Genomic DNA, 8574 nt, shown 5'->3' on the forward strand with positions numbered 1-8574 from the left:
CCATTCCCAAAACTGATGTTCTGTTACTCATACTGAATAAATAATAACTTGCATATAGAATGCCCATTTGCTCAGCAGTAAGTTAGGAATATTTCAAACAAAGATAAGTATTCATATCAAACAAATATCAAGGTCCATTTCCCCCATGGGGGTTGTTCTGGGTACCCCGAAGAAGAATCATTTATGAAGGATGATTAACTAGCTTACTTGCTTACCTCATTCACTCATTTAATAAAAGTTTGCTTGGATACATACCCTTTATGTGGCTCTGAGCTTAAGAAGATGGACATAAAAAGGACAAATAAGCATTTTTTAAGGAGAGGTAATAAATTTTTAAGGAGAGGTAATACAATTTTTAGACTTTTGGCTGAAAGAATCTACATTTAAGAATTAGAGTATGTCTCTCTTTTTGGTATTTTTTTTTAATTTGAAGCGTTCTTTAATGGATAGAAGAGAGTATTAAATGTAGGTAATGCGAGTTGAAAACTTCATGAATGTGAGAAGTAATGTATTTTGAAGAGTAGACTGCAGAGTGAATTAGAGGTGGGACTAAAAAGAAAGTTGCTTTATTTTAGAAATAAAAATATTTGATAAAATACTTTAAATAAAATAACTGAATTATGTTAGAGTAAAGAGATACAAACTAAAAGACTTGAGAAGGTACTTGAAACATACTCCTTAAGTGAGGACCACACAACTGCAGAGAAAGCATGTATTTAGCAAATATTTGTATGTTCTTATTGTAGTTTTAGAAAACAATCTACACATTTTATTGTTTGATCCTCATATTGATTTAAATTTATAAAAATATCCCTTGAATCAACTTTGGTTTCATAATTTATATGGGATCAACAAAAATGGTATTGAATGACAAGTGTATTCAGTTTGGACATTCAAATTGTATCGCATTATCAACAAAAATGTGCTTTAAGGAAAGCAGGGATTAATATTGTACACTGAAATCACTTTATGTTCTTAATTCTAATGTGCATGAATCTCTTCATTTGCCTGAGAACAATTTATCAGTGTAACACACTTTACAAAATTAACTTCTAAAGAATTTTATGCTTTTAAAAATAGTTTAAAATGTCATTTATTTGGCTTCATGAACCTATTTTAATAGAATACCTATTTTTCCAGTGTAATTAAGCATGCAACTAGTCATAAGAGGTGTGTTTTTGTAAAATAGAAGTCGTTAAACATCACTATATTTCCATAGACACTTTCTCCAAAAACAAGGTGCTAGATCACTAGAAAAAGACAACCAAATATTTTTTTAAGGGCTTGTATATTTAATATTCAAGCAATTGCTGACTTGATAAGGATGTACATATCTCTCCATCAGAAAAGAGGATAGCAACAGATGCATGAGTGATAATGGAGTTTAGTGATTAAGGCTGCATTCAAATTTTAGCTTGGTAGAATTGGGGTGGTGATAATAGTACCGACTTCATAGGTTTGTTGTGAGGATTAGATATGAATATAAATGTATTTAGCAAAATGCTTGAAAATTTTATAAATGTTAGCTATCGTAATGGTGGTGGTAGTGGGGATAGTAATGGATAGAAACAGGGTAACAAGTAGATGAAGTTTAGCAAATTAAGCTTTATATACAAGAGATATAATATGAAATTATAGATCCAGGCCTGAATTTTTCATCTTCCTTGTGTTCTTTTCAAGCAATAAGATCCAGGACTGACAAAGGACCCCCTGCCTCTCTAACGATGAGAAAGGTGAACATTATTGGATTTCAAGTTCTCTACAAAGGTATCAGTGATAGGTTGTGGAATACCATTTAGAGCAGTGTTTCTCAAACTTGAGTATGCATACAAAGGACTTGAGAATATGTTAAAAATGCAGATTCTGATTAAGCAGGTCAGGGTGGGGGTCCAAATTTATACATTTCTTGAAGTTCCCAAGTGATGTTGATACTGCTGGTCTATTAGCTGTACTTGGAGTAGCAAGGGTTTAGATTTGTAGGTCTTGCTACCTGTCTGCAAGACACCTCAAAGAGAGAAATTTGTTAAACAGAAAAGGGGCTCATGTCTCCAAGAGGATGTCGGCTTAGAGGCCACCTTCAGGAAACGTCATTACAGCCAAAGTTAAAAAATGGAGAACATATGTAAACACAGTGCATAGGCGGGAAACTACAAGGAGAACCACTTGAGGCATCCTGGAGATGTACAACAGACTGCAGAAGGCTGTGTGGCAGCAACAATAACCAAGAGCAAAGAGCTTTTGTGCTATTAATAGTAGTAGGTAGCAAGTCCTTATCCTGTGTTGAACAGATACTGAGAAAATGCAGACAGTCCAAATGCCGCTAGAGTCAGAGTCAAGCACTAGAATGAGACCCAAAATAGGGAAAAACCAGCTCTAAAGATGCAGTGAGAGAAGATCAGCTTTAGAGTTTGGAATTTGTTTCCAGTCTTTGGTGTCTTAGAGAGTTTACCATTTCTTTCTGAGAAGGGGTTAGTGATTAAAAATAACAATTGCACCTGTGTAGAATACATTGCAATTTGTTATACATGTTCCTGATTTAATTGTTTTGTAAATCCATGTACAGATGATCCATGGTTTTGTTTTGATTCAACTTAAATAATTCCTTTCGCTATATCTGCAGTCCCAAGGTGGAAAAAAAAATCCCCTGAGGTATTGAAAAGCAATTATTATCTCATGAGTTGATTCACAAACATCTATCACAATCCTGCGCCTGGGCAAAGACTGCTCTTGATTGTCATCAAGTTCATCAGTTAAATCTCAGTAGGGAATGTACTGATTTGTGTTTGGCTAGAAAGTACTTATACCATTATTGACATATTGAGATATGTCAGATGTAAACACTTGAATAAAAATGTAACATATTTGCCTGGGCCTCATCATCCTGTAGGGACAAATGGGATTATATTAATGATGGTAAACATTTTTTTTTTCCTCTTTTTCATCACCTGTGGCACATCCCCCTCCCAAATCTCATCCATTTATATTGGGGAGGAGGAGGGAGCCCTCAAGAGTTATTCATGTATATTCAGAATAGATCTTATTGATCAGTTTCAACTGATTTCCTTTTTTCTTTCTTTGTGAAGGGCTCCTGTGCTCCCCAGCTCTTCCACTGAGGTCCTTTACTGGCCAAAATCATGATGATAGCATGCCTTGTGGATGCTGGGAGTATGTCCCTCTCTTCTGCTGGATCACCCCTTACTACCTTGGCAGCAGTTTTAGCTTTCAGTCCCATCTCCACATTAGGCCAGGGGGTGACAAAACTCTGCTATTCTTCCCATCTTGTGTTCCTTCTGAGCGCTGGCAAGCTCTTTTGCTTTCTGCCAAAACACTCTCATGCAAATCAGTTTAAATTTACCTTGACTGAATCTTAGTAGGGACACAATATGGGCACAAGCTGGTCCCCTCTGATTCTTAGGAATAATTAAGCATTTGGATAACACATATTGAGTCTTAATATTTTTATTATTTTCAAATTCTGAAATCTCATGACAAAGCCATTCGAAAGACATTTAATGGGCAATGATGGAGTACAAGGCACTAATGATTAAGTTTTTATTATTTATTTATTTATTTATTTATTTTTTGTCTGCTTTGTGTTTTACCATTTGCTAATTTGCTAATTTTACTAACATTTTTGTCAAGTCTTCCCAGACTCAAAAAATTAAATTTTAATTTTGGTCCAATTGATTTTTTAAAAATTGCTATTGTGCTTTTGTTTCCTAATTGCTGTGTAAGAAGCAGAAAACTAAAGTAAATAACACTATAATTCTGTCGGGAATAATCCTAAACCATTTTTAGAGCAGATATTAATTTTCTAGAAGAGCCTTTTCTTTGTCCATTCTGACTGTAATACCCATAGTGGGAAAGGGAAATGAATGAAACAGCCATCACTTCTAATTCCTCAGACTCTGGATTTGCATTTTGACAGAAATTATTTGGAGAGGAGCACAACAGCAGCGAAGAAAACTTCTTTCATTATCTGATATTATGTGTGTTATAGAATATACTTGTAATTATCACTCATGATTTGGGGACATTTTTTCCAAAATAGGCTTAACCTTCCACAGGTTTTGGATTTGTGTCTACCTCTTTGCCAGATAAATTACCTTTTTTTCTAGAAATCCAAGTGGCAGAATGCTTGGCTTCATGAAAAAAATACAACCTGAAGCTCAATATGAAATATCAATGAAACTGTTCAAACAGTCCATTTACAATATATCTTGGTTTATGAGTTAGCTGCATTATAGCAAGTCTGGCTGCAAAGCAAGTTGCTTTAAAGTACTCTACAATTTCCAATTAGTATCTAAAATAAAGAAAACAGAGGGGAGGCAGTAGGGGAACCAATAACAACTTGAATATAAATCTTTTAGTGAGGAAACATTTTTATGATGGAAAAATCCTAACCACAGTTTCTCATAGAGCAATACATGTTTCTTTTATACTGTGTTCTCAATATCAGCATTTTCTTTCTGCTCTTTTCATCTTTTCTTACTTCTTTCCCATCAAGTTCTAGAAATGATTTCCTTACTAAAGATTTCATTGTGCCCTATTTTTCAGCTCTGAGAACATTGTTTTCTTCCTCATACCTGTGCATTATAGTATCTGATAGAGCTGGATTAAAACAGCACATTGAGCTAACAAATGCCCCCATTCAATATCATTCTAGCCTGAACATTTCTCGAATTTGAGACTACAGGTTATGTAAAGCAAGTTAGTTGTTTATGTGATCTGTATGTTTGAGTCTGTGGATAGAGTTTGTTGAAAACCAGACATCTATTAGTTCTCTTTTTAAAAAAATATAACCAAAAATATACATAACTGAAGGGAGCAGAAGAACATCAACCTTAAGAACTCTAATCTGGAGGCAGATAGGCCTCAGTTCCAGACCTACCTCTGCCACTTGCTTACTTGTCTCGGTCTCACTTTTCTATAAAATGGGAAATAACAATAGCACCTTCCTCTTTTGGTTTATTGGCAAAATTAACAAAGTGTAATAAAACAGGGACATTTAGCATACTGCCTGGCATATGGTAAGAACTCCATAAGTATTATCTCTTACCAATTATCATCATACAAGAGAAAGCAAAAATATACAGTAGTGTTTTAAAATATCAAGATAAGATACTGTATTGATTATCTCTGTCAAATACGAGTGAAAATACAGTTGCTGTTATTCCAACTGTCTATCAAATAAACCACCAAAGTACCAAAATTGTGATTTGTCCTGTTTACGATTTATTTGATTCAGGGAAAGTTCAATGTTAGCTACATTTGTCAGCAGTTTATCTTTTCCACTATTTTTAAGAATTTACTTAATCAGCACCACAATAAATGATTAATTCAGATAATTGCCAATTTAGAGATGCATTACCCTGTATCATTTATTTAAAAGATTTGGAGCTTCAGAAAACTTGCATCCTTAGTTTTGGCTATTTGTAGCTCTTTATTGTTTTTTATGAGAATGTCTTTGATGCTAACATTATCTTAGCATTATCCTCCCATTTCTTTTCCTCTGGTTTTTATTTTCTTTAATGAATTAATGAATAATTGAGTTAAGCTTTTAAAAAATCTCTAGCATAAGGCAAAGGCAGTTATCAGAATATGTGAAGTGTGTATATGTATGTGTGTATGTTTATGTACATATGCATGGGCATGTAGATTTTATTCTGTTTATAATTCTATATTTGGGAAAATATTCTTTTGAAATGCAAACTACAGAGAACACAGCTTATAAAATCTGAGCTCATGAAGTAAAGTTGGGGGAACCTTTCTAACAAATTAAGCCAATCCCAATTTATACTTACTATTACTGTGTTTGATTTATTATCAAACATGGAAACTACAAATAAAATGTACTATATCAGAGTGCATTATAATTATTTATTTTTGAGAGTTTCTGCTATTCAAAATATGAAAGTTCTAGTTTATATAGGATAATGATTTCCAAGTTGAAATAATTCTGAAAGACATGCAATCTAAAGCTAAGAAAATATTCAACTAGTAGATATTGCAAATAATTTGGACAAAAAAGTTTTATAGCCTATGATAGACTGACTTACGTGCCTCAATTTAGACATGTTTTTAATGTTAATCCATATTACCCTGCGTAGGAACCCACTGAAGATAGGATCTCTCCAAGCTATTAATTTTAGTTTAGGTGTTGCCAACTGAAGTGGGATGGACCTTAATTCATATTATTGGAGGCCTCATAAAAAGAAGAAACTGGAAGCCAGAGTCAGAGAAAGCCATGGGAAGGAGCCAGTAGCAGGAAGTCAGCAGGAACCCAGAAGAGAAAGGAGAGGACATTGCCATGTGAGAGGAAAGCCAACGAACTACAAGGACAGCTGGCAAACCAGTACCAGAACACCACAGTCTTCAGGGAGAAAGCAGCCTTGCTGATATCTAGATTTTGGACTTCTTCTATCCTCAAAACTGTGAGCCAAGAAATTTCCATTGTTTAAGACAATCTATTGTGTAATATTTGTCTCAGCAGCCTAGTAAACCAAGACAAAGCCTTACTATAGAACAAACAGCGTATTCTCCCAGAAGGGGAGAATGTACAGTTCTGCACCAGGAGGATTGCTAAGGGAGTAACACTTACTTAACCAGGACTTGTGTATTTTAGAGAATGAAAATCAGGAAGTTGGACAACAGTATTTCATGAACTTGACATCTCATTACATTCAAGATAAAGAAGCCAGTTTCGAGAAGTGATGGGCAGAGCCAACTTCCGGGTTTCTTATTCAAACAAAGAACACTGAGGCATCTTCAAAATATTCTGGTACAATGCAATAAATAAAAAAAAAAATCTCATATACAGCAAGTGCTTCCCCCAAGTCCACTCATTTTTGTGGTTGCTGGTATGGAACTTTATGGTTATTTCCCCCAAATTAAAGACTTCTAATTAATGATGGTGTGGGCTACAAAAACAACTAAAAAAGAACTTCATGACATCCATAATAAGCACTGGTTTGGTGACTACTTAGTTATTAAAACATTTATTTGGATTACAGACAACCAAGCTCCAGAGCTGGAATGAGAAGAAGAGGAGGCACCGCGGCCAGTGGCCGAGCACTACGGAGAGAGCCAGCGCTAGGGCCAGACAACTGCCAGTAGCCACAGAAGGACCCTGGTACTGGCAGCGGTGTGTGCGTGTGGCCTGTGTGTGGTCAGTGAATCAGGAGTAGTGTGGAGTGGCAGCAGGTTTGGGCTGGTGACTTCCTGGATGAGAAGGTACTCACCAAGGAGCTGGACCAGTGGATTAAGCAGCTAAACAAGTGCAAACAGCTGTCTGAGTCCCAGGTCAAGAGCCTCTGCAAGAAAGTTAAAGAAATCCTGACAAAAGAATCCAACGTCCAAGAGGCTTAATGTCTAGTCACTATCTGTGGAGATGTGCGTGGGCAATTTCATGATCTCATGGAACTGTTTAGAATTGGTGGCAATCAACAGATACAAATTACTTGTTTATGGGAGATTATGTTCACAGAGGCTATCATTCAGTTGAAACAGTTACACTGCTTATAGCTCTTAAGGTTTCTTACCATGAATGCATCACCATTCTATGAGGGAATCATGAGAGTAGACATATTACAAAAGTATATGGTTTCTATGATGAGTGTTTAAGGAAATATGGAAACTCAATGGTTGGAAATATTTTACAGATCTTTTTTACTATCTTCCTCTCACTGTCTTGGTGAATGGGCATATTTTTCTATCTACACAGTGGCTCTCACCATCCATAGATACACTGGATCACATCAGAGCACTCGGTCACCTACAAGCTATGAGGGTCCAATGTGTGACTCGCTGTGGTCAGCTCCAGATGACTGTGGTGGTTGGGGTATTTCTCCTTGAGGTGCTGGTTATCTCTTTAGGCAGATTTTTCTGAGATATTTAATCATGCAATGGCCCCATGTGGGTGTCTAGAGCTCACAAGCTGGTGATGGAGGGATATAACTGGTGCCATGACTGGAATGTGGTAACAATTTTCAGTGCTCCAAACTATTTTATCATTGTGGTAACCAAGCCACAATCATTGGACTTAATGATTCGCTATAATACTCTTTCTTGCCGTTTGACACAGCACCTCACAGAGCCGAGCCATATGTTACTCGTCTATCCCAGACTACTTCCTGTAATGAAATTTTAAACTAGTACAGTATTGCCATGAACCATATATTGACCTAATGGAAATGGGAAGAGAAACAGTAACTCCAAAGTGTCAGAGAACAGTTAGCACTTTAAAAAACTTGGTACTTACTTTTTAAAATGTTCATTAAGCTTCAATGATTGTTTGCTGCTGTCCTTATCTTCAGTCATGCTGAGTAAAGCTATAGCTAAGTGGAAGTTAACCTGTATTCACGAAATGTTAATATGTACATCTTAATATCTGCAGTCTCTCAGAAAAAGCAAAAGTAACCACAAATAGTGCTATGCCAGAAACTGGTTTCTTGACCAACACTGTTGCTTCAGCCTGCAATGAACAGGATCATTCTAAAGCGGTCACGGCTATTGATAACACATCTTTATGGTCTTGCAGCCATACTTCAGCCATACTCAACCATGCTGCTCCAT

At 36.0% G+C, this 8574-nt stretch overlaps 1 pseudogene; it reads left to right on the top strand.

The window, feature by feature from the left end:
• The first annotated feature begins 1534 nt into the window (after positions 1 to 1534).
• Positions 1535 to 8138, top strand: LOC119543765 (annotated as a pseudogene).
• Positions 8139 to 8574: the final 436 nt, after the last annotated feature.

Source organism: Choloepus didactylus, chromosome 9 (assembly GCF_015220235.1).
Source record: "Choloepus didactylus isolate mChoDid1 chromosome 9, mChoDid1.pri, whole genome shotgun sequence".
NCBI classification, from domain to species: domain Eukaryota; kingdom Metazoa; phylum Chordata; class Mammalia; order Pilosa; family Megalonychidae; genus Choloepus; species Choloepus didactylus.